We start from the raw sequence: 22923 nt of genomic DNA on the forward strand, positions 1-22923 counted from the left end.
TATAGCTCTAATACCATAAAGAAGTTGAAACAGAGAGGCATTGACTGGAGCAATTTTTGTATTATATCTCATTCATTGTAACCCAATATATATACACGCATGGCAGCACAAAGGTGGGAGAGTTACACCAGAAATAGGAATCTACACTAGACAGAGTTCTATATGTAATCAGCAGCTAGAGTTCTACCTTCTATCTAGTATTAGTTGGTGGAGGAAGAGGATTCTTATCAGAAACTCCAATATATTTCAAATTGAGATAAATCACCTTGAACCATCAGACATCTATACATATTTTCGATCATCAGATCTGCTATTTAACCTCAAACTCAAATATGAGGTTGAAAACTGACAAAATTGACTTGAAGAATTCTATATCGAACAAATAAATCAGTGAAAAAAACTGATATCTAAAAAAATACACGAGTTAAAAAAACTCTCACTAAAATATTCCAATAAAGAAAAAACCTCTCACCAGAAAACTCTATGCAAGAATAAAAGTCTCACTAGAAAACCTCAAAAGAAGAGAAAACTCTCATTAAGAATAATAGGAATTGATTTATAACAGTCCAAAACAAAAAATGAAGCCACCAGAGATTTTAGAGTCTTTATAAAATAGAGATTTTGCTATTTGGAATAGCGACCATAAATTAAGCTGCTAATCCATATGGTGACTTTTAGTGCAAACTTAGCAGTAATTAAGGATATATACAACAAGTAGTTATATCTTGTAAATTAAGAATATCATATTGGATTCTGTCAATAGTTTTGTGGGGGAGAAGTCAATTCTCCGAGTATATACGACACATAATTTACTTTCACGTCTTAGAGTGTTTCTTTAGAAAAAGGAAAAATCCCTTTTTGTGCATAAATTCTCGCCATAATTATCCGGACAAAGCAAGTAATGAGACTTCAATTATTGGTCAATAGAAATTTGAGTATCTTTGCAAAGACTTTTGTAAAAATAGTGGAGGAAATTTGTGTAGACACCAAATTTTGAACAATTTTATGTAGCATCTATTTCATGATTTTCATTTTAGATTGCTTGCATTTTAGTTCGTTATTGTGTGTTTTGTACTATTAGTTGTTATGATATTTTAGTTTTATTCATTTTCGCCCTTTTAGTTGACCTATTTCATTTGCTATTTATTCTTATTTACTTTTAGTTTTAGTTTTTAGTTTTAGCTTTTAAGTTTAAAATTAGCATAGAGTTTTTAGAAAAAAGAAAAGGAAAACATCAAAAATATGTTTTAGTCATTTTGTTTTTATTCAATGCTTTCTTGAAAGAAAAATGAAAATGAAAAATCATAAAAAAGGAAAAAAAAGAAAATTAAAGAAAAAGAGGAAAAGGAAGAAAAAATTCAAAAAAAATAGGCTTTAGTTGGATTGGAAAAATGAAAAAAAGAGAAAAAGAAAAAAAAAAGAAGAAAGGAAAAATTGTTCACAAAAATATGTTTATTTCTTTAAATTCAATCTTTGGGCACTTTAGTTATTTTTATTAAGTTATTTTGAGAAAAAGAAAATGATGAAAAGAGAAAAATTGAAAGTTAAAAAATGGCCATTTTTGTTTAGTTTTTTGTTTAAAATTATTTTTGTTTTGTTATTATTATTGTTACCTGGTTTGTGTAATTTTGTTATTATTATTATTTATATTTTATTTTATCATTTCTGTAATTATTATTGTAAAAAAAAAAAAGATATATTTTGTCGCGGCATGCACGCTGCAATTTTTTGCAGCGTGCAAAGGACATTCATAAGAGACAATTGGAGGGTTGGATTTCACAGGGGTAACAAGCCCTCATCCTCATCGTTGAGATGAGGGTTTTAGGAGATTTGGAAATGGATATAAAAGGTAAAAGAGCTACAGCCGCAAGGGGGGTTTTTCGGGGGGGGGGGGGAGAGTCAAGAACGGTTAAAAGAAAAACTGAGAGCTGAGAGATTAGAGAGGGAAGGAAAACATCGAGGGTTTTGTGAAGGAGCAAGGACCAGAAAATTAGTTGATGGCTGAGAGTAGAATCGAAGGGACGGCTGCATAAGAAAACTAGAGAGAAACCGAAAGAGAGTTTGGAAGAGAGGATAGAGAGGATAGAAAACAGACGGCAAAAGGTTTGAGAAAGCAGGAGAGGTTGACGGCTGAGAAAAGCAAGAGAGTTGGCAGCCACAAAGTCTGGAAAAGAGGAAGGAAAAGAGGAATAGAGAGTTTGTGAGGGCGTGAAGATAGGGAAAGCAAGGGAGATCCTCGGTTGGAAATTGCAGAAGGAAGCAACTGGACCTCCATTCTGTATCAGTTGACATTCTTTGGAGCAAGGACGCCCTATTCATCTTCCCAGATCCTGATTTTCCCTTTGAGGGAGATAAAGGTAACGCCTTTCATTTGTTTCTCTGTCCATAGATTATAAAAAATCATGTTAGAAAGGTTGAAACTTTGCTGCAATGCTTGCTTCTGTTTGCCCTCTACCATGAATGTTGTGCTTGTGAATCTGTCGGCGGTGGGAAAAGAACTAAAACTATGGTTTTTATATTGTGAATTTTCCAAGTAAAAATCTGCAAGTGAGTTTAATTTGAAGTTGTTTTCAATCATGTGAATGTTTTTGTTCATTCTTCATGTCCCGGGTTTGGCATCAGGAAAGTCGCAGGTTTTTATTCTAATATTATGTATGTTTGGATGCTTGAGTTTGCTTTGTTTGAATCACTGAAAATGAAGTTGACATTTGGAGTAAGCAAAAGGACCTATCTGTTTTTCCTTTGTTTACAAACGTCGAAAAGACAGAAATCCAAGGAGTTAAAGTATGTTGCATATGTTATTATGTTTTGCTGTTTTCTTGCCGCAACCAAGACAACCAAGCAATTTTCGTCACCTGGTTTGCTTGGAAGAAGATTAGGTGTTAATTTAATGATGGGTTTTAGCAATAAAAAGCTTAGATAACATGATTTTTGTTGATTTGGAAATGAGTTGGGATTTTCCGGGTTCGATTCTTGCATATTTGAGTAGTTAGTGTTACGTTACCTCGCTGCACTTTGTGTTTAAGAGTGACTGATTGTGTCTCTCCTCTCCTTTGTTTTACATTCATTCATTCCAGTTTTTGGACAAATAGGGGACTGCATTAAATCATTTCCTTGGTATGTTAAAAGTGTATAAGAAACTAAAAGCTGCTGCATTTTTCTTCACCATTTTCTTTCTCGAAACAGCTGCTGGGTTGAGTTTCTCTTTGTATGTTTAGATGCTAAGATCCAGCCGGTTTTTGGTTTTAGATCAAAGTTTTGATGTTGGCTAAGCTTGTTTCCATTTGAAGTTGTGTTTTGAGGCTAAGACCCGTGCTTGAAAAATGAAAATCGGTGACTAGTCTAGTGCAGAATTTTCTTAGCAAGCTGCCGAGAGTTTTGCAGGAGCTGCCATAGTAATCTTGCATGTTTTAGTTACAGAATTTTTGCAGCAAGAGGTTTTGATCCTATGGTCACTCTCTGCTTTGTTTCATTATCATTTTTGCGATTAGTTTTTGTGCATGATGATTGGTGTTAAGGAAGCTAATAAATACGGAATTTGAAGTTTCGTGTAGGATGTTTGGGTGATCAATAAGAAACATTGGCAGAAGTATAGTAACCAGAAATTTGGAAATCTACTACGTTGCATGCATGGAACAATTCAGAAAAATTACACCTTAACCCCTCAGGTTTCACCTTATGTTACTATGACCCAACAAATAGAATAATTTCTTCAATTGGATCCCTGTGATTTTTGCAGTAATGCTACAAAAGCCCACCAATACTCTAAATTCTTGTAATTGGGTCATGAAATAGTTGCATTTTAACTCTTGCTTGACCTTCCTCGGCTCTTGGACTTTCAAAATTCCTAAAACGTCTCAATTGACTTTATTTGATTAGATTAGTGGTTGCATTTGGGACCTTGGTTCACGATGGAGTCCTAAGTTTATTACAGTTTGAACCGTTGTTTGACATTCTATCGTTTGGAAATCTTTGAGACTTTTGAGCGTTTTCACTTGGACTTGAATGACTTCGTGTGTTTGCAATTAGATCCTAAAACATTTGCACTTTTAACCCCCTAAGTTTCCCCCTTGTCTTGTTATGGTCCAATTAGTTGAATAATTTAATCACTTTTGTCACTCTAGAATCTTAATTGCTTTTGGTTTGCTTTGACGTGATTTTGGGTAAGACGTTTAGTGAATTTTAGGATGCATTTTGAGGATCAATAAGTTTTAATAGAATTTTTTAGCTTGGATTTGTGTTCTAATCACATTTTTGCATTTGATTTTTATGGGGCTCATCTTAAGTCATCAATCTTGGTATTTTATTTTACTCTCTTTTCAGAAATTTTCAGTCCTTCTAATTAAGTCCCTCTTGCATTAATTGCTTTGTACATGGTTGGTTTGTCTATGTAAATACTTTAGTTGACTCAATTTAGTGTTTAACCTTCATTTTTTATACTTAATTTTTGTTTCATGTGATTATTTGATAATTTAAGTGGTACCTTGACCTTTTTATTATTTTGGAGGGTAAGTTAGTAATTTCACTACGTTAGGGCGTCGCTTCAAGGGAGGTACACTCTATCCTTCATTTGCACTTCATTTGACCCTACGTGCTTCTACGTGTTATGTGAATATGCATGCCTACTCCGCTTTCCTTACCTCCTTGCATGCATTTACTTGCTTTTTACTTTTATTTAAGTTTTATGGGGTATGTGTACACCTCTTGGCTTGTAATAGATAGGGCTCGGAGAGCATCTGGTCCATTTCCCCTTTCCCTTTATGTTTTCACGGGGTATGTGTACACCTCTTGGCTTGTAATAGCTAGGGCTCGTAGAGCATCTGGTCCATTTCCCCTTCCCCTTGGTTGCTTGCTTTTGTTGTTACATGTTAAATTGCTTTAGTAGGCTCTTGCATCTAGTCGAGCATGCTACGTGCTACGTGTTTACAAGCGTTTTGGCATGTCAACTTGCTTTCATAACCATGAATGAATGGAATTGATGAATGTACGTCACCACACTAGTCCAACGCTAGTTGTGGCTCAGTATTTCATTAGGAATTCATAGAAAGGGCTAGTCCAACGCTAGACCCTTAGGGATTTCCCCTCATTAGCATATCATTTGCTTGTTCACCACATATCACGCATTTTCCTTAGTTTTATCATTTGGCATGATCCTCGAACCCGTTTTCCCTCCATTTTAGGATTTTTGAATTTCATGCTAGTTATAGGGTTCATTTTGCTTGAGTGTCCCCTTCTGATAAGGGAAACGAGCGAGTGTGGCTACTCGATAGCCTTAGCACGCTAGTTTCGCCTTCTAATCAAAGGGAAAATCAAGTCGAAAAGTTAGGAGTCCACCCCCGTACCCGACTTGTTGCATTCCTCTAGGGTCATACTTTCATTTTTATCACCTACATACTATTTTAACCACATTTTTTCACATTTCTTAAACCATACTTTCTCACTACATTTTTCTCATCACGTGCTCAATTTCACCTCACAAATGGAATTCCACCTTACCTTATATATCTATTATTCTATTTTTACACACTTGCACACAAAAAACATTTGAATTTTATACAATTTCACACATGCACCTTTTTATACATTCGCACACTTGCACTTACATTTCTTGCATCTTTCATACACTTTCACACTTGCACACTTAAATTTGAACTCTCATTTGCATTAATCTACCTCTATGAGGTTTTCCTTTGTTGGCCGCCACAATTCATGTGGTTTGGGACCAAAAGCCTCACAAGAGACATCGTAGAATTTAGGATTGCATTTTCCTTTCCGTTTTGCATTCATATAGTCATATCCAACGTGCAATACATACATTGGGTAGAAAATTAGGAAAGGTAAGGTTAAGTCGCGCAACTAGCCTTGGCTAGGTCAAAGGGGTGCCTTGGATTCTATCCTTGTCTTCCCCTTTGTCAAACGTGACTCCCGAACCTTTTTCTTTGTCTTACGTGGACTAGGAGTCGTTTTTAAAAGAGTTTTACTACTTTGTCTTTAAAAATTTATTTTTTAGGTGACTTGGTACACCTTAATCATTACCAAGTGGCGACTCCAATTTCTCATTCAAAAACCCTTTTAAAAAACTATTTTTTGGGTCAAATCGTCGCTTTTTCCCAAGTCCCATTGAGACCCATGTCTTTTCAACTCACAAAAATCATTCTCCAATCACAATTGAATCAAAAACATCTTTCTCAAACCATTTATTTATTTATCAAAAAATGGGGCGCGACAGTTGGCGACTCCACTGGGGGCTTCCTAAGTGGGTGCAAGCATTTTTGACTTAACCATTCGTTTCCTTTTTCTACCCTTTCTATGCATGGCATGTGGATATTAGGATTGCATTTTTCATTTTTTTTAGGACCTTTTGTCTTATATACGTAATCAAACCAATCCCTCGACTCACGAATGTATGTTTGAATGAATGTTTATTTGTTATCTCGCGCTTGCATTGCATTTTGGGAGGTATGGGTCACCCTAGAGCCTCGCGTTGGTTCTTGACCCTTCCCCTCCAAACGAGCACTAGCATACGAGCATACGCTTTACTTCTCTTATCCCTTTTATTTTTTTTAGTGGCTTGTCACGCCACTCCACCCTATTAGGATTAGGTGACTCACTTGGACATGTGATCACGACACGATGTGTGTGTAGCATGTTCCAATGGGTCACTCAATCTTCCGCTTAAAGCTATTGGTTGATAGCCTTTAGCTTTTGGTCGAAGATTGAGGTTTTGATAGATTCACTCAAACACGTAGCCGTGACACGATGTGTGCGTAGCGGTGTTTGGGGAATTGCTCGAGCCACCGACAAAGAACCTTGAGATTGATGACCCTTGGTTTCTAAGTCTGAAGGCTCGGGGGCCTATGACCTATCGAGTCTAGATGCATTAGTAAGCCAAGCCTCATGCATCCATATTAGAATTGCCTAGGGTAGAGTCAGCCTTATCCTGAACTAGGGACACTATTCACGAGGGGAGGGGTCCCAACCCTCTTTCCTTATTTATCTTTATTGCCTTTTATATTATCTAATTGTCCAAATGTGTTATGTGTTATGTGTTGAACTCACGTTTCCTTGTCTCTTGTCTTTTGCATTCACAAACATTAGAAAATAAGAGGTCCGTCATGACTTTCTTTTAGAACCTACCCTTGTAGATAGGCTATTGCACGTCTAAAGATTTTTGTATATTGCATTCATAGATTAATGATTGAATATCATTCTAGGCCTACCCTGGCAGATAAAGGATTCCTTAGGTCACGTTTCATTTCGAATTGCATTTTTTCCTGCTTTAATAACTGGCATCATGCATAAACCCTAGAAAGGGAATGCCACTTAGGGGATCCCGTGTTAGGAATAAGCCACCTTGTGTCTCGGATACTTAATCCAACGAGACTTGCACGTTTACATTTTTGTACCATCCAAAGGGGTAGTGCACAAGGTAAGGTAGGATCCAATCATTTTCGTAGAGTGATCTTTGGAATATGAGCATCTAATAATCACTTTTTGGCCATTTTATCAAAAATTGGTAAAAATCCCTTGCGTGAAGGACATTAATTTGAAGAAATTCACAAATGATTCCTCCTATTGAGACGATAAATAAATTGAGGCCAAATAGTGATTTTAGAAAGTTCATAGACTAATTTTCTGAAACCACCAATGGCCGGCCGATTCAATCGATCCATTTTGTCAATTCATAATCAATTTTGAATAAACCATTCATTTGACCAATTTACCCTTTTTAGGGTCATCCGGTCAATTTGGAATAAGTCGTCAATTCATTTGACCAATTTACCCTTTTTAGGGTCATCCGGTCAATTTGGAATAAATCGTCAATTCATTTGACCAATTTACCCTTTTTAGGGTCATTTGACCAATTTACCCTTTTTAGGGTCACCTGGTCGATTTTGAATAAATCGTCAATTCATTTGACCAATGTACCCTTTTTAGGGTCATTCGGCCAATTTTTCAATAAATCACTAATTCAATTTCATTCATTTGATCAATTTACCCTTTTAGGGCGATCTGGTCAATTTTGAATAAATTCTCAATTTCATTCAATTCATTTGACCAAGTTCTTTTTTTTTAGGGCGATCCGGTCAATTTTGAATAAATTTCTCAATTTCATTTAGTTCATCCGATCAAGTTCCTTTTTTAGGATGATTCGGTCAATTTTGAGTAAGTTTTAAATTTCACTCAATTCATTTGACCCGTTTCCCTTTTTAGGGTAATCCGGTCGATTTTTAATAAATTTTCAATTTCATTTGACCAATTAGAGTTTCAATGTCGGATTTCGAATTGAGAAACCTAATCAATTTTGAGAAAATCATCCATTGCATCCAGCTATTTGATCAGTTGGAATTTTGATCCGCGCTTCATTGAGAAAATTTGTCAGCGAATTCCAATCTCTTCGATAGGAAGTTCGTCAAGGTCAAACACGTGCGTTTTTGCAAAATCTTGTATCGATCAAAAGTGATCAATCCGTTCGAACGTTGACCTCATTTTTAACAAATGACTCTTGCCATTCCAATTGATCGAATTTTTCAAAATTGTTTTTCACTCAAGGAGTTGATCAGATCCATCAGGTATTGTATAGTGCCTACTCTAGTGGATTGCATTTTCATGCTAGGCCTACCCTTGGCACAAAAAGGGTTCCCCCATAGGACATGCATCCGAATTTCTTGGATATCTACTAACTCTTGCCTTTTTCTCTTTCTTTTCTTTATTTTTATTGTAATAACTAAGCGAGGGTTAAATCTAAAGGTAATCTTTCAAAAATTCTCAGGTAATATTTAAACATAACTTCTCGTCGAAGCCCCATCATAACACGATCCCGTAGTCAAGCTCAGAGGAGTCGTGTAAACATGAGTTCACAACCGGAACAAGCAGATAGGTCTACTACTACCGCTCAACCCGAGACTGCGAGTTTGGGGGTTCAGTTGACTGAGATGCTTACTAAGTTTGGTGAAATGGCATCTGAAATGGCATCGCAAAAGAAGTTAATCGACGAGCTCGTTAGTAGCGGAGTGCAGCCCGAACTTGCGCCCATCAAACAACCGGATCCGAACCATTCATCATCCCTCCTACTCAAACCACCGTTACTCCACCTTTCCTTATACCACCCGAAGGAACTTTCACATATCCCACCATACATTTGCCATACACTTACCCTCCTGGTCCTTCATTTTTCCCTGCTCATATGCAAGACCCACAACCCCAACTTACTTCAAACATACCACCAGAGCTACATACTTTTTGTCACACTGCTGCTGAGCCATTCCTACCAGACCACGCTGCTCAAACCAAGCCAGAAATGGGGGAATATTCCGCTCCCATTGATATAAAGCTGCTCAAACGCCTGGACCGTTTTGATGAGTTTATGAGGAGGAGTCAGGGTTTGAACAAACAAGGAGTGCTGGACTATGATGAGCTTTGTCTCTTTCCAAATGTGCAATTGCCTGAGGGGTTCAAAACTCCGAAGTTTAATAAATACGATGGTACGGGCAATCCCAAGACACACATCCGATTGTTCGCCAACAAGTTGGGTAGGCCAACAGATGATGAAAATCTGCCTTTGAGGCTATTCCCAGAAAGTCTGGAGGGGGATGCACTCGATTGGTATTCCAAGCTGAAACCCGAAGAAACGAAGACCTGGCTTGACTTGTCCAACGCTTTTGTAAAGCAGTACGAGTATAATTGCGAGTTGGCTCCAACACGAACCACGTTGGAAGGGACAAAGAGGAAGCCATCTGAAGATCACAAGACTTATGCCAAGAGGTGGAGGAAAATAGCTGCAAAAGTCGAGCCACCAATGACGGAGGACGAAATCATACGCACTTTCATTAAGGCACATGATCCGCCGTACTTTGAAGAAATTTTTCGCATGACTGGATGCTCATTTGCCGCAATTGTTAATAAGCTTGAGGAATTTGATGATTTTGTGAAGGCTGGGAAGATTGTTAATGTCTCTGCCCTCAAATCCCAGTTGGATGCCTTGCAAAGCCAAGGTAGTAATGGGAAGAAACAACAATCCAAAAAGCAAGAGGAGGAAACTGCTTTTGTCTGGAATCGAAACCCTGTTCCAGGACCCAGACCTCGACCACACTTTACCTACTCAAACCCTTACCCTTACTATTTAAGCCCTCAATCTGTTTACCACACCAATACCACTCATCCTCGACCTTGCCCTAATTACAATAACTCGCCTATGGCCCCTTTTCAAATATCTCAATCTCACTTCCAACAAGTTCGACCCCGACCCCCTTACAATCAACAATTTCCTCCACCAAATAGATCCACCTATAATTACCCTCAATCCATTGAACCCCAAAGTCGAAATCGTTCTCGCACCTTCACTAACCTAGGCAGGCCTCTGGACCAATTGTATGAACAATTAAAAGCCGCTGGTAGAATCAGTGTACTTCCTCCTCCAGCTCACCCTCATGGTGTTCCTGCCGACTACAATTCGCAGTCCACTTGTGCCTATCATTCGGGAGCACCTGGACACTCAACCGCCGATTGCAGAGCCCTTAAGCATAGAGTTCAAGACATGATTGAGGCAGGGGAAATAGTGTTAAGGGGAAAAGGTGAACAAGGACCAAGTGTAAATACAAACCCCTTTCCCAAACACAAGGACACCTTTGAAGCATCCACTACAAATGACGAAATTTGAAAATCCCGAAGGAGCTCTGCGCAATTTGGATGGCTGACTATCTTCCCTTACGAAGGGAATTTCGATAAATCTAAGGGTTGTCATTTACTAAAGTTCACGAAAACTTTTTCTTGCATATGTAAATAGTTTCATGAAAGCGTTTTTTTTGCAATCGAATTTTGTTTCGTTTCTGCTTTGATTTGGAGTTTCATGAAATGCTCATTTTGATTATTTGTTTGTCTGATTATGATTCTGATTTTTGAGCTGGCCAAAGGTGAGGTTATTGACTCTTTGAATATCACTGTTCTAGAATTTGATGAAACCCTTTTGAAAATTCCTCCATTAAAAAACCCTCATTGAGAAATTCCTTCATTGAGAGAGCTTTCATTGAGAAAAATCATTGAAAAATCCCTTCATTGAAAATCACTTCGCTGGAAAAACCCTCATTGAGAAATTCCTTCATTGAGAAATCCTTCATTGAGAAAGCTTTCATTGAGAAAAATCATTGAAAAATCCCTTCATTGAAAATCACTTCGCTGGAAAAATCCTTTCATTTGGAAATTCCTTTATTGATAAATCCCTTCATTTGAGAAAATCCCTTTCCAGCCAGGTTGAAAGTTGATTGGTTAAAGCAGTATCATTAACGATTGATTCTGATTGATGGAAAGTAGTTGAATGCTATGTGCCATGACCAACGTTGTCAAAACGCATGGCCTATATTCATAACAAAAGGATCCGCCACCGATCTTCTGAAGAAGGAAACAAAGTGCTAAAGTGATGAAAGACGAAGTCGAAGGCAAATTTGCTTCAAATTGACAAAGCTTATTGGGTATTCAAAGGAGAGATGGAAGGACAGACATTCCCTCAACCTATCAACTCGGATATGTGTAAGATGTTCTTTATTTGATTATGCAAAGTTTCTTTTAGGAAATCATGCAAGAGACGAGGCTAAAGTCAGGCCATCTTCCTTTCCAATCAAAACATTTCATCCCTAGTCATCCCCTTTGAACTATCAGAACAATAATTTTCGTTTGGCAACTCCTGAGAATTGCAAACCCCACACTGGGGCAAACTCATTTTGAAAAGTGATCAGAAAGAAAAGGAAAACCCCACACTGGGGCAAATTTATCTTTGAAAGAGATATGGGAAAAGAAAGAACCCTACACTGGGGCAAACTTATTTTGAAAGAAAAGTGAAAAGGAAGAAAGAACCCTATACTGGGGCAAATTTAGTTTTTTTTTTTTTTTGAAGAAAAATGCAATGAAGAAAATGCAATGAAGAAAAATTCAAGCAAGCTGGGGCAAATTTTCCTCGGTTTCGTTCAAAATTAGAGATAATTTCAAAATGATGCAATCTCAGGTTATTTCACACCTTTCATCAAACCTGCTTTCAAGCCTCAACTTTTCTTGAAAAACACCCCACCTGACCTCATTACAAAAGCCCAAAGTCCTGGCTTTCGTCACTTGCTGCATTTCTATTAGGGATTTTGCTAATCAACTGGCAGGTGATGTCCATAATGCCTTCGTTTAAGTTTATAAGGGAAGCGCATTTTACTGATGCCAGCAATCTTCAACTTACATTCCTGAGTCGACTATGGTTGAGCTCTTCCATTATTTCATTAGGTGAAAACCCACAAGGGCACCTCAAGAGAGAAAAAAAAAAGAAGAAGAAGAAAAAAAGAAAAAGAAAAAAAAGAAAAACCAACAAAAAGGGTGGGGGGCAACCTTGGTGAAAACCCGAATGGGCGCCAAGGTAGGTTTCTGCAATGAGAAAGCACAAAGAGGAACAACTGGTGGTTTGGTCCATTTAGATTTTCTTCTCATTTTTGTTATACCTCTGACAACATTGAAATCCGGAGCTAAGATATCCAAAGATTTGAATATGACATCTGTTGGCCAAAAGCCGTGTCATTTTGTAAAAAATATTCTTTTGTAAATACATTCTTAGGAAACTCGTTTTTTCCAAATTACTTGCATTCATGGCATTTTTTGTAGAATTTAAGCACAAATGGTTAGGTGTGCATTCTTGTGCATATTCATTTTTACATGACATGTGAATTTTCTTGCATACCTCATTCTTTATCATTGAATTGTGGTAAATGACAATCCCTGTGGTTTATTTCAAAAAGTATACTTGGATTCAGTCATCCTTTGGGAACAGTTGAAATCCAGCCAAGCCAGCTACACAAACTTCATAATATCGCAAAGCATATACCTGGTCAGTTTGAAAATCGGAAAAGCCTTAGGGCGAGGAATCCAACTCAATCGGCTGTCGTAGCAAAAGTTGAAAATGGCATCGGAAGACTCATGTTTACACGATTCTCAAAGGAAAACGGATCAAATGATGGTGGCAATTTCTTTTTCATTTGCAGAAAATTGCAGGCACAGATGAAAGTAATCACACTTCACACCGAAATCGATGTCGGAAAAAGTCCTCCGGTGAACAAAGGCAAATCGAAAATGTTGCAAGCAAATTTGATCAAAAGGTGCAACAACATGGCGATACAAAGTCAACTTTGGATTCAAATTGCAAAAATTCAACATACTGGGGCAAATTAATTTTTTGGAAAGATTCTCAAAAGTCAAAAAGAAAAGCAAAAAGAAAAGAAAATCATCAATCAAAAAATCAAATCAAATTTCATCACGACAGGCTCAAGTTTAATCCCACTGTCTGATTGTCAAAGCATTTCATTTACATTGCTATTGGAGCTGGGTTTGTCCCGCCAGTAAGCATTTCATTTTGCATTTGCCACCAGCCGTTGGGTTTGTCCCACTGGTGAGCCTTTCATCTTCATCGCCGCTAGCCGTTGGGTTTGTCCCACTAGTGTGCCTTTTGATTGCATTTGCCACCAGCTGTTGGATTTGTCCCACTGGTGAGCCTTTCATTTTCATTGCCACCAGCCGTTGGGTTTGTCCCACTGGTGAGCCTTTCATCTTCATCGCCGCTAGCCGTTGGGTTTGTCCCACTAGTGTGCCTTTTAATTGCATTTGCCACCAGCCGTTGGGTTTGTCCCACTAGTGTGCCTTTTAATTGCATTTGCCACCAGCCGTTGGGTTTGTCCCACTGGTGAGCCTTTCATCTTCATCGCCGCTAGCCGTTGGGTTTGTCCCACTAGTGTGCCTTTTAATTGCATTTGCCACCAGCCGTTGGGTTTGTCTCACTGGTGAGCCTTTCATCTTCATCGCCGCTAGCCGTTGGGTTTGTCCCACTAGTGTGCCTTTTGATTACATTTGCCACCAGCCGTTGGGTTTGTCCCACTGGTGAGCCTTTCATCTTCATCGCCGCTAGCCGTTGGGTTTGTCCCACTAGTGTGCCTTTTGATTACATTTGCCACCAGCCGTTGGGTTTGTCCCACTGGTGAGCCTTTCATCTTCATCGCCGCTAGCCGTTGGGTTTGTCCCACTAGTGTGCCTTTTAATTGCATTTGCCACCAGCCGTTGGGTTTGTCCCACTGGTGAGCCTTTCATCTTCATCGCCGCTAACCGTTGGGTTTGTCCCACTAGTGTGCCTTTTAATTGCATTTGCCACCAGCCGTTGGGTTTGTCCCACTGGTGAGCCTTTCATCTTCATCGCCGCTAGCCGTTGGGTTTGTCCCACTAGTGTGCCTTTCATCTGCATTCGCCGCTAGCCGTGGGTCAGTCCCACTAGTGCACATTTCATTTTGTTCAGCCATTGGCCGTGGGTCAGTCCCACTAGTGCGCACTTCCTTTTGTTCAGCCACAGAGATCAAATCTCCCTTTTGGTACAAAATTTGAACTACCCCGAGGTAAAAACTCAATTTATTGTTTAAACCTTCCCAGTGAAGTCCCTTTTTAAATTTCCGTTCGGGCCAGTCCCGTTTAAATTTCCGTTCGGGCCAGTCCCGTTTAAACTCCTGTTCGGGTCAGTCCCGTTTAAATTCTTGTTCGGGTCAGTCCCGTTTAATTCCTGTTCGGGTCAGTCCCGTTTAAATTTCTGTTCGGGTCAGTCCCGTTTTAAATTCCTGTTCGGATTAGTCCCGTTTCATTTTTCATATTCGGGTCAGTCCCGTGTTAGAATTCTTGTTCGATAGAATCTTTTGCAGCCCAATAACACAGGTAAGTATTTGGTGTCTACTTTTTTGTCTCAAGTTTTTTCAAAACTCAAACAAAGAGGGGCAAACTGTAGACACCAAATTTTGAACAATTTTATGTAGCATCTATTTCATGATTTTCATTTTAGATTGCTTGCATTTTAGTTCGTTATTGTGTGTTTTGTACTATTAGTTGTTATGATATTTTAGTTTTATTCATTTTCGCCCTTTTAGTTGACCTATTTCATTTGCTATTTATTCTTATTTACTTTTAGTTTTAGTTTTTAGTTTTAGCTTTTAAGTTTAAAATTAGCATAGAGTTTTTAGAAAAAAGAAAAGGAAAACATCAAAAATATGTTTTAGTCATTTTGTTTTTATTCAATGCTTTCTTGAAAGAAAAATGAAAATGAAAAATCATAAAAAAGGAAAAAAAAGAAAATTAAAGAAAAAGAGGAAAAGGAAGAAAAAATTCAAAAAAAATAGGCTTTAGTTGGATTGGAAAAATGAAAAAAAGAGAAAAAGAAAAAAAAAGAAGAAAGGAAAAATTGTTCACAAAAATATGTTTATTTCTTTAAATTCAATCTTTGGGCACTTTAGTTATTTTTATTAAGTTATTTTGAGAAAAAGAAAATGATGAAAAGAGAAAAATTGAAAGTTAAAAAATGGCCATTTTTGTTTAATTTTTTGTTTAAAATTATTTTTGTTTTGTTATTATTATTGTTACCTGGTTTGTGTAATTTTGTTATTATTATTATTTATATTTTATTTTATCATTTCTGTAATTATTATGGTAAAAAAAAAAAAAAAGATATATTTTGTCGCGGCATGCACGCTGCAATTTTTTGCAGCGTGCAAAGGACATTCGTAAGAAACAATTGGAGGGTTGGATTTCACAGGGGTAACAAGCCCTCATCCTCATCGTTGAGATGAGGGTTTTAGGAGATTTGGAAGTGGATATAAAAGGTAAAAGAGCTACAGCCGCAAGGGGGGTTTTTCGGGGGGGGGGGGGGGGGGAGAGTCAAGAACGGTTAAAAGAAAAACTGAGAGATTAGAGAGGGAAGGAAAACATCGAGGGTTTTGTGAAGGAGCAAGGACCAGAAAATTAGTTGATGGCTGAGAGTAGAATCGAAGGGACGGCTGCATAAGAAAACTAGAGAGAAACCGAAAGAAAGTTTGGAAGAGAGGATAGAGAGGATAGAAAACAGACGGCAAAAGGTTTGAGAAAGCAGGAGAGGTTGACCGCTGAGAAAAGCAAGAGAGTTGGCAGCCACAAAGTCTGGAAAAGAGGAAGGAAAAGAGGAATAGAGAGTTTGTGAGGGCGTGAAGATAGGGAAAGCAAGGGAGATCCTCGGTTGGAAATTGCAGAAGGAAGCAACTGGACCTCCATTCTGTATCAGTTGACATTCTTTGGAGCAAGGACGCCCTATTCATCTTCCCAGATCCTGATTTTCCCTTTGAGGGAGATAAAGGTAACGCCTTTCATTTGTTTCTCTGTCCATAGATTATAAAAAATCATGTTAGAAAGGTTGAAACTTTGCTGCAATGCTTGCTTCTGTTTGCCCTCTACCATGAATGTTGTGCTTGTGAATCTGTCGGCGGTGGGAAAAGAACTAAAACTATGGTTTTTATATTGTGAATTTTCCAAGTAAAAATCTGCAAGTGAGTTTAATTTGAAGTTGTTTTCAATCATGTGAATGTTTTTGTTCATTCTTCATGTCCCGGGTTTGGCATCAGGAAAGTCGCAGGTTTTTATTCTAATATTATGTATGTTTGGATGCTTGAGTTTGCTTTGTTTGAATCACTGAAAATGAAGTTGACATTTGGAGTAAGCAAAAGGACCTATCTGTTTTTCCTTTGTTTACAAACGTCGAAAAGACAGAAATCCAAGGAGTTAAAGTATGTTGCATATGTTATTATGTTTTGCTGTTTTCTTGCCGCAACCAAGACAACCAAGCAATTTTCGTCACCTGGTTTGCTTGGAAGAAGATTAGGTGTTAATTTAATGATGGGTTTTAGCAATAAAAAGCTTAGATAACATGATTTTTGTTGATTTGGAAATGAGTTGGGATTTTCCGGGTTCGATTCTTGCATATTTGAGTAGTTAGTGTTACGTTACCTCGCTGCACTTTGTGTTTAAGAGTGACTGATTGTGTCTCTCCTCTCCTTTGTTTTACATTCATTCATTCCAGTTTTTTGGACAAATAGGGGACTGCATTAAATCATTTCCTTGGTATGTTAAAAGTGTATAAGAAACTAAAAGCTGCTGCATTTTTCTTCACCATTTTCTTTCTCGAAACAGCTGCTGGGTTGAGTTTCTCTTTGTATGTTCAGATGCTAAGATCCAGCCGGTTTTTGGTTTTAGATCAAAGTTTTGATGTTGGCTAAGCTTGTTTCCATTTGAAGTTGTGTTTTGAGGCTAAGACCCGTGCTTGAAAAATGAAAGTCGGTGACTAGTCTAGTGCAGAATTTTCTTAGCAAGCTGCCGAGAGTTTTGCAGGAGCTGCCATAGTAATCTTGCATGTTTTAGTTACAGAATTTTTGCAGCAAGAGGTTTTGATCCTATGGTCACTCTCTGCTTTGTTTCATTATCATTTTTGCGATTAGTTTTTGTGCATGATGATTGGTGTTAAGGAAGCTAATAAATACGGAATTTGAAGTTTCGTGTAGGATGTTTGGGTGATCAATAAGAAACATTGGCAGAAGTATAGTAACCAGAAATTTGGAAATCTACTACGTTGCATGCATGGAACAATTCAGAAAAATTACACCTTAACCCCTCAGGTTTCACCTTATGTTACTATGACCCAACAAATAGAATAATTTCTTCAATTGGATCCCTGTGATTTTTGCAGTAATGCTACAAAAGCCCACCAATACTCTAAATTCTTGTAATTGGGTCATGAAATAGTTGCATTTTAACTCTTGCTTGACCTTCCTCGGCTCTTGGACTTTCAAAATTCCTAAAACGTCTCAATTGACTTTATTTGATTAGATTAGTGGTTGCATTTGGGACCTTGGTTCACGATGGAGTCCTAAGTTTATTACAGTTTGAACCGTTGTTTGACATTCTATCGTTTGGAAATCTTTGAGACTTTTGAGCGTTTTCACTTGGACTTGAATGACTTCGTGTGTTTGCAATTAGATCCTAAAACATTTGCACTTTTAACCCCCTAAGTTTCCCCCTTGTCTTGTTATGGTCCAATTAGTTGAATAATTTAATCACTTTTGTCACTCTAGAATCTTAATTGCTTTTGGTTTGCTTTGACGTGATTTTGGGTAAGACGTTTAGTGAATTTTAGGATGCATTTTGAGGATCAATAAGTTTTAATAGAATTTTTTAGCTTGGATTTGTGTTCTAATCACATTTTTGCATTTGATTTTTATGGGGCTCATCTTAAGTCATCAATCTTGGTATTTTATTTTACTCTCTTTTCAGAAATTTTCAGTCCTTCTAATTAAGTCCCTCTTGCATTAATTGCTTTGTACATGGTTGGTTTGTCTATGTAAATACTTTAGTTGACTCAATTTAGTGTTTAACCTTCATTTTTTATACTTAATTTTTGTTTCATGTGATTATTTGATAATTTAAGTGGTACCTTGACCTTTTTATTATTTTGGAGGGTAAGTTAGTAATTTCACTACGTTAGGGCGTCGCTTCAAGGGAGGTACACTCTATCCTTCATTTGCACTTCATTTGACCCTACGTGCTTCTACGTGTTATGTGAATATGCATGCCTACTCCGCTTTCCTTACCTCCTTGCATGCATTTACTTGCTTTTTACTTTTATTTAAGTTTTATGGGGTATGTGTACACCTCTTGGCTTGTAATAGATAGGGCTCGGAGAGCATCTGGTCCATTTCCCCTTTCCCTTTATGTTTTCACGGGGTATGTGTACACCTCTTGGCTTGTAATAGCTAGGGCTCGTAGAGCATCTGGTCCATTTCCCCTTCCCCTTGGTTGCTTGCTTTTGTTGTTACATGTTAAATTGCTTTAGTAGGCTCTTGCATCTAGTCGAGCATGCTACGTGCTACGTGTTTACAAGCGTTTTGGCATGTCTACTTGCTTTCATAACCATGAATGAATGGAATGGATGAATGTACGTCACCACACTAGTCCAACGCTAGTTGTGGCTCAGTATTTCATTAGGAATTCATAGAAAGGGCTAGTCCAACGCTAGACCCTTAGGGATTTCCCTTCATTAGCATATCATTTGCTTGTTCACCACATATCACGCATTTTCCTTAGTTTTATCATTTGGCATGATCCTCGAACCCGTTTTCCCTCCATTTTAGGATTTTTGAATTTCATGCTAGTTATAGGGTTCATTTTGCTTGAGTGTCCCCTTCTGATAAGGGAAACGAGCGAGTGTGGCTACTCGATAGCCTTAGCACGCTAGTTTCGCCTTCTAATCAAAGGGAAAATCAAGTCGAAAAGTTAGGAGTCCACCCCCGTACCCGACTTGTTGCATTCCTCTAGGGTCATACTTTCATTTTTATCACCTACATACTATTTTAACCACATTTTTTCACATTTCTTAAACCATACTTTCTCACTACATTTTTCTCGTCACGTGCTCAATTTCACCTCACAAATGGAATTCCACCTTACCTTATATATCTATTATTCTATTTTTACACACTTGCACACAAAAAACATTTGAATTTTATACAATTTCACACATGCACCTTTTTATACATTCGCACACTTGCACTTACATTTCTTGCATCTTTCATACACTTTCACACTTGCACACTTAAATTTGAACTCTCATTTGCATTAATCGACCTCTATGAGGTTTTCCTTTGTTGGCCGCCACAATTCATGTGGTTTGGGACCAAAAGCCTCACAAGAGACATCGTAGAATTTAGGATTGCATTTTCCTTTCCGTTTTGCATTCATATAGTCATATCCAACGTGCAATACATACATTGGGTAGAAAATTAGGAAAGGTAAGGTTAAGTCGCGCAACTAGCCTTGGCTAGGTCAAAGGGGTGCCTTGGATTCTATCCTTGCCTTCTCCTTTGTCAAACGTGACTCCCGAACCTTTTTCTTTGTCTTACGTGGACTAGGAGTCGTTTTTAAAAGGGTTTTACTACTTTGTCTTTAAAAATTTATTTTTTAGGTGACTTGGTACACCTTAATCATTACCAAGTGGCGACTCCAATTTCTCATTCAAAAACCCTTTTAAAAAACTATTTTTTGGGTCAAATCGTCGCTTTTTCCCAAGTCCCATTGAGACCCATGTCTTTTCAACTCACAAAAATCATTCTCCAATCACAATTGAATCAAAAACATCTTTCTCAAACCATTTATTTATTTATCAAAAAATGGGGCGCGACAATTTGAATATCTTATCGGGCATTTTACCTAAAAATCTAATATTTATTAGAAATTTCAAAATTAGTTCAAATTTTTTAATTCTTCCTGAAGTATAGATTTCGCTTTTTGAATTAGTGACTTCAAAGTCACATTTTGAGATGATGATGCGACTTTAAGTGACTTTATAACAAGCAAATTAAAGACAAATGATGACTAAAAATAAACTAACTAAAGTCTCCTTTTTTTTTGATAGAAAACTAGAGAAATTCATTAAGGTGAGGATAAGTCTGCCAAAATTGCGGAAGAAAGAAAAGGTGGTGGAGAAGAACTCCAACTACAAATATTTGAAATAGACCTGGCATTCCTAACTAATAAGTGGACAGGCACATTTGCCTGCCTGGGGACCCAATTAGCCTCCCATGCGGCGAAACTCTGTAAACTAAGAAGGATATAGTCTAACAGCACCCTGTAGGTTGAGTCATCAGATTCCATAAGCTTAATCATGTTAATGATCTTCAGAGAGTCGCCCTCCAAAATAATCTTGGGCTCCTTCCACTGAAGCAGTAAGGAAATTGCAGTCTTTGCAGCATAAGCTTCGATGACCTCAGGGGAGAAGATACCGAAGATTTTGTGAGAGGAACTTGCAACAAAATTGCCCCACTCATCCCGCACAACAACTCCAACACCGGAGCAACCATATTTGGAGAAAACTGCACCATCGAAGTTGGCCTTAAAGTCTCCTTAAATGGCGACTTAAAGCCACAATTCGAAATTGTGACTATGAAATCACACTTTCAAATGACAAAATCTTTACTTTTGGAAGAATTAAAACTCCTATATGCGAAGGACAAGGCGAGTGCCTGTTGCCCCGCCTCCCGCCCTGTTTTAACCCATTTCTATCCCTGCAGGGCGGGGGCACCCTTAGAAACATCAAATAACAACCAGCAGAAAAAATTTTATTGGTGTCGTCCCAATTAATTAGTTGATTTCTTTAACACCTTAGCCGTCAGACCATGCTTCATACGAAGAATAATAGAGGTTGCAGGGGTTGCCACTGGTTGATCCTTTGCTATCTTGGTACCTACATGAAATTGGTAGTTGAACAAACTTGTAGCAGCAATAGCTTTCAGTCTAGCAAAAGCCAACTCTTTCCCCGGGCAAATCCTGGGACCTGAGCTGAATGCTACGAACCTGTTGGATGTCAAAGGCTTTAAACACCATGTCTTCGAAATCCATCTCTCTGGCTAGAATTCAAGACAATCTTCTCCCCATATCCACCTCATTCTTGCCATAGCATTAGTACAAATAACAACTCTTTTGTTCGCTTTCACATGGTGACCGCTTGGAAGCAAGTCAGCTTTGATGCAAGTTCTCGACTGAAAAGGACTTGATGGAAAGAGCCTTAATGTTTCACACATGGCTGCATGGAGATAAACAAGTTTTTTTAACTCTTTTAGGTCGAAAAATATACGCGTACGTGATTCAGTTGCCCTTAAGTTTACCGCAAGTTCTTCTCTAATCTTGGATTCAACAATGGGGTTCTTCGAAAGAAGCCAAAAAACCCAAGATAAAACTGGTGAAGCTGTATCCGTTCCTGCAAATATAATTCCTTTTACAATTTCTCTCATAGTGTAGTCTTGCTCCCCAACTGATTCCAGGAACTCCTCCTCATTGTAAAAAAATGTGATTGCATCTAAACTTTCCTCACCATGCTCGGATTTGGAAATATTGCTGGTTTGCTCTTTCCAAATTTTGATGCATTTTGCTGCTGCATCATCCAGGACTTCGCAAGCTTTACTGAGTCTCTTCTCTGCACCAACTCCCAGCCACCTTTGGAACATCCAAAATCTTTCTGGGAGAATATGGCGAAGCAGTATCACATCACTAGCATCATGCAAGGCTTCCAAAACAACATCTTTTGGCAGTCCAACGCAGAGGGAGCCGCGATTTTTGCCACTGATCATCATGAATGTTGCATCAAGCATAGCCCTTTGGAACACATCTTGCAAATCTACCGTAACCCTGTGTTCAGAAGCATGATCCAAAACTGGAACAAGCCCTTTTTCAAGAACTTCCTGGTTTATCCTAACCGTGAAATGTTGCAACTGTTGGTTGTGGAAAAAAGCGAGAGCGAATTTCCTATGAAACCTCCAATCCTTTATGTCCGCGGCAAATAGGATCTGCCCGTAGGCCGAGAAAATCCTTCTGGTGTCGGGACCCTTGGGATAATTGGATAAGTTTGTGCTCAGTAAATGCTGCACGTTCGCAAGATCAGCGGTGAGAATCATATCCCTGTTGCCAAACCAAGCACTTGGGATCCTCGGTGACATGTTTTCTATGTCAATCCAATGCCACCAATAATATTGTGCCAAGTGTCATGTTATTATTTACATTTTAATTTTTTAATAATTTAATTTGGCTTGATTTAACACAAGGGTAAATAATAACATGACACTTGGCACAATACTATTGGTGACATTGAATTGGCATAGAAAACATGTCACCGACGATCTCAAGTGCAAACCAAGGTCCTTTAAACTCAAAGGTGCCGCCACAGAATTCTATAACTTCAGTGACGTTGTCGAATATAAAACTGGTTGGCAGCAGCATGGACAACGTCCCAATGAGGGGCCAATTACGGGGTTGCCCATTCCTCGCGCAGAAACAAAGAAAGAGTAGAAAGGCAACCGCTGCTATGATTACTAGAGCTATAGAATTTGAAAATGCAAATATGTAGGCATTTGTTGCCATTTAGTTTCAGGCTAGGATTGATTTTGGGCTAGCAGTATTTGCCGTACGCTAAGAAGGTTTAATAGTGGTCCAGTGTCTGCGTTGCAAACTCATTTTTCGAACTTATGAAATATCATCCTATGAGTTATAGCAAGCAGCCAAGCACAACAGCACAAGATTTGT

The 22923-nt window shown here is 38.2% G+C and overlaps 1 pseudogene; it reads right to left on the reverse strand.

Moving 5' to 3' along the window:
• Nucleotides 1-20280: 20280 nt before the first annotated feature.
• LOC113699554 (alkane hydroxylase MAH1-like) lies at nucleotides 20281-22340 on the reverse strand (annotated as a pseudogene).
• Nucleotides 22341-22923: the final 583 nt, after the last annotated feature.

The sequence above is a fragment of the Coffea arabica genome, chromosome 7c (genome assembly GCF_036785885.1).
Source record: "Coffea arabica cultivar ET-39 chromosome 7c, Coffea Arabica ET-39 HiFi, whole genome shotgun sequence".
Classification (NCBI taxonomy): Eukaryota; Viridiplantae; Streptophyta; class Magnoliopsida; order Gentianales; family Rubiaceae; genus Coffea; species Coffea arabica.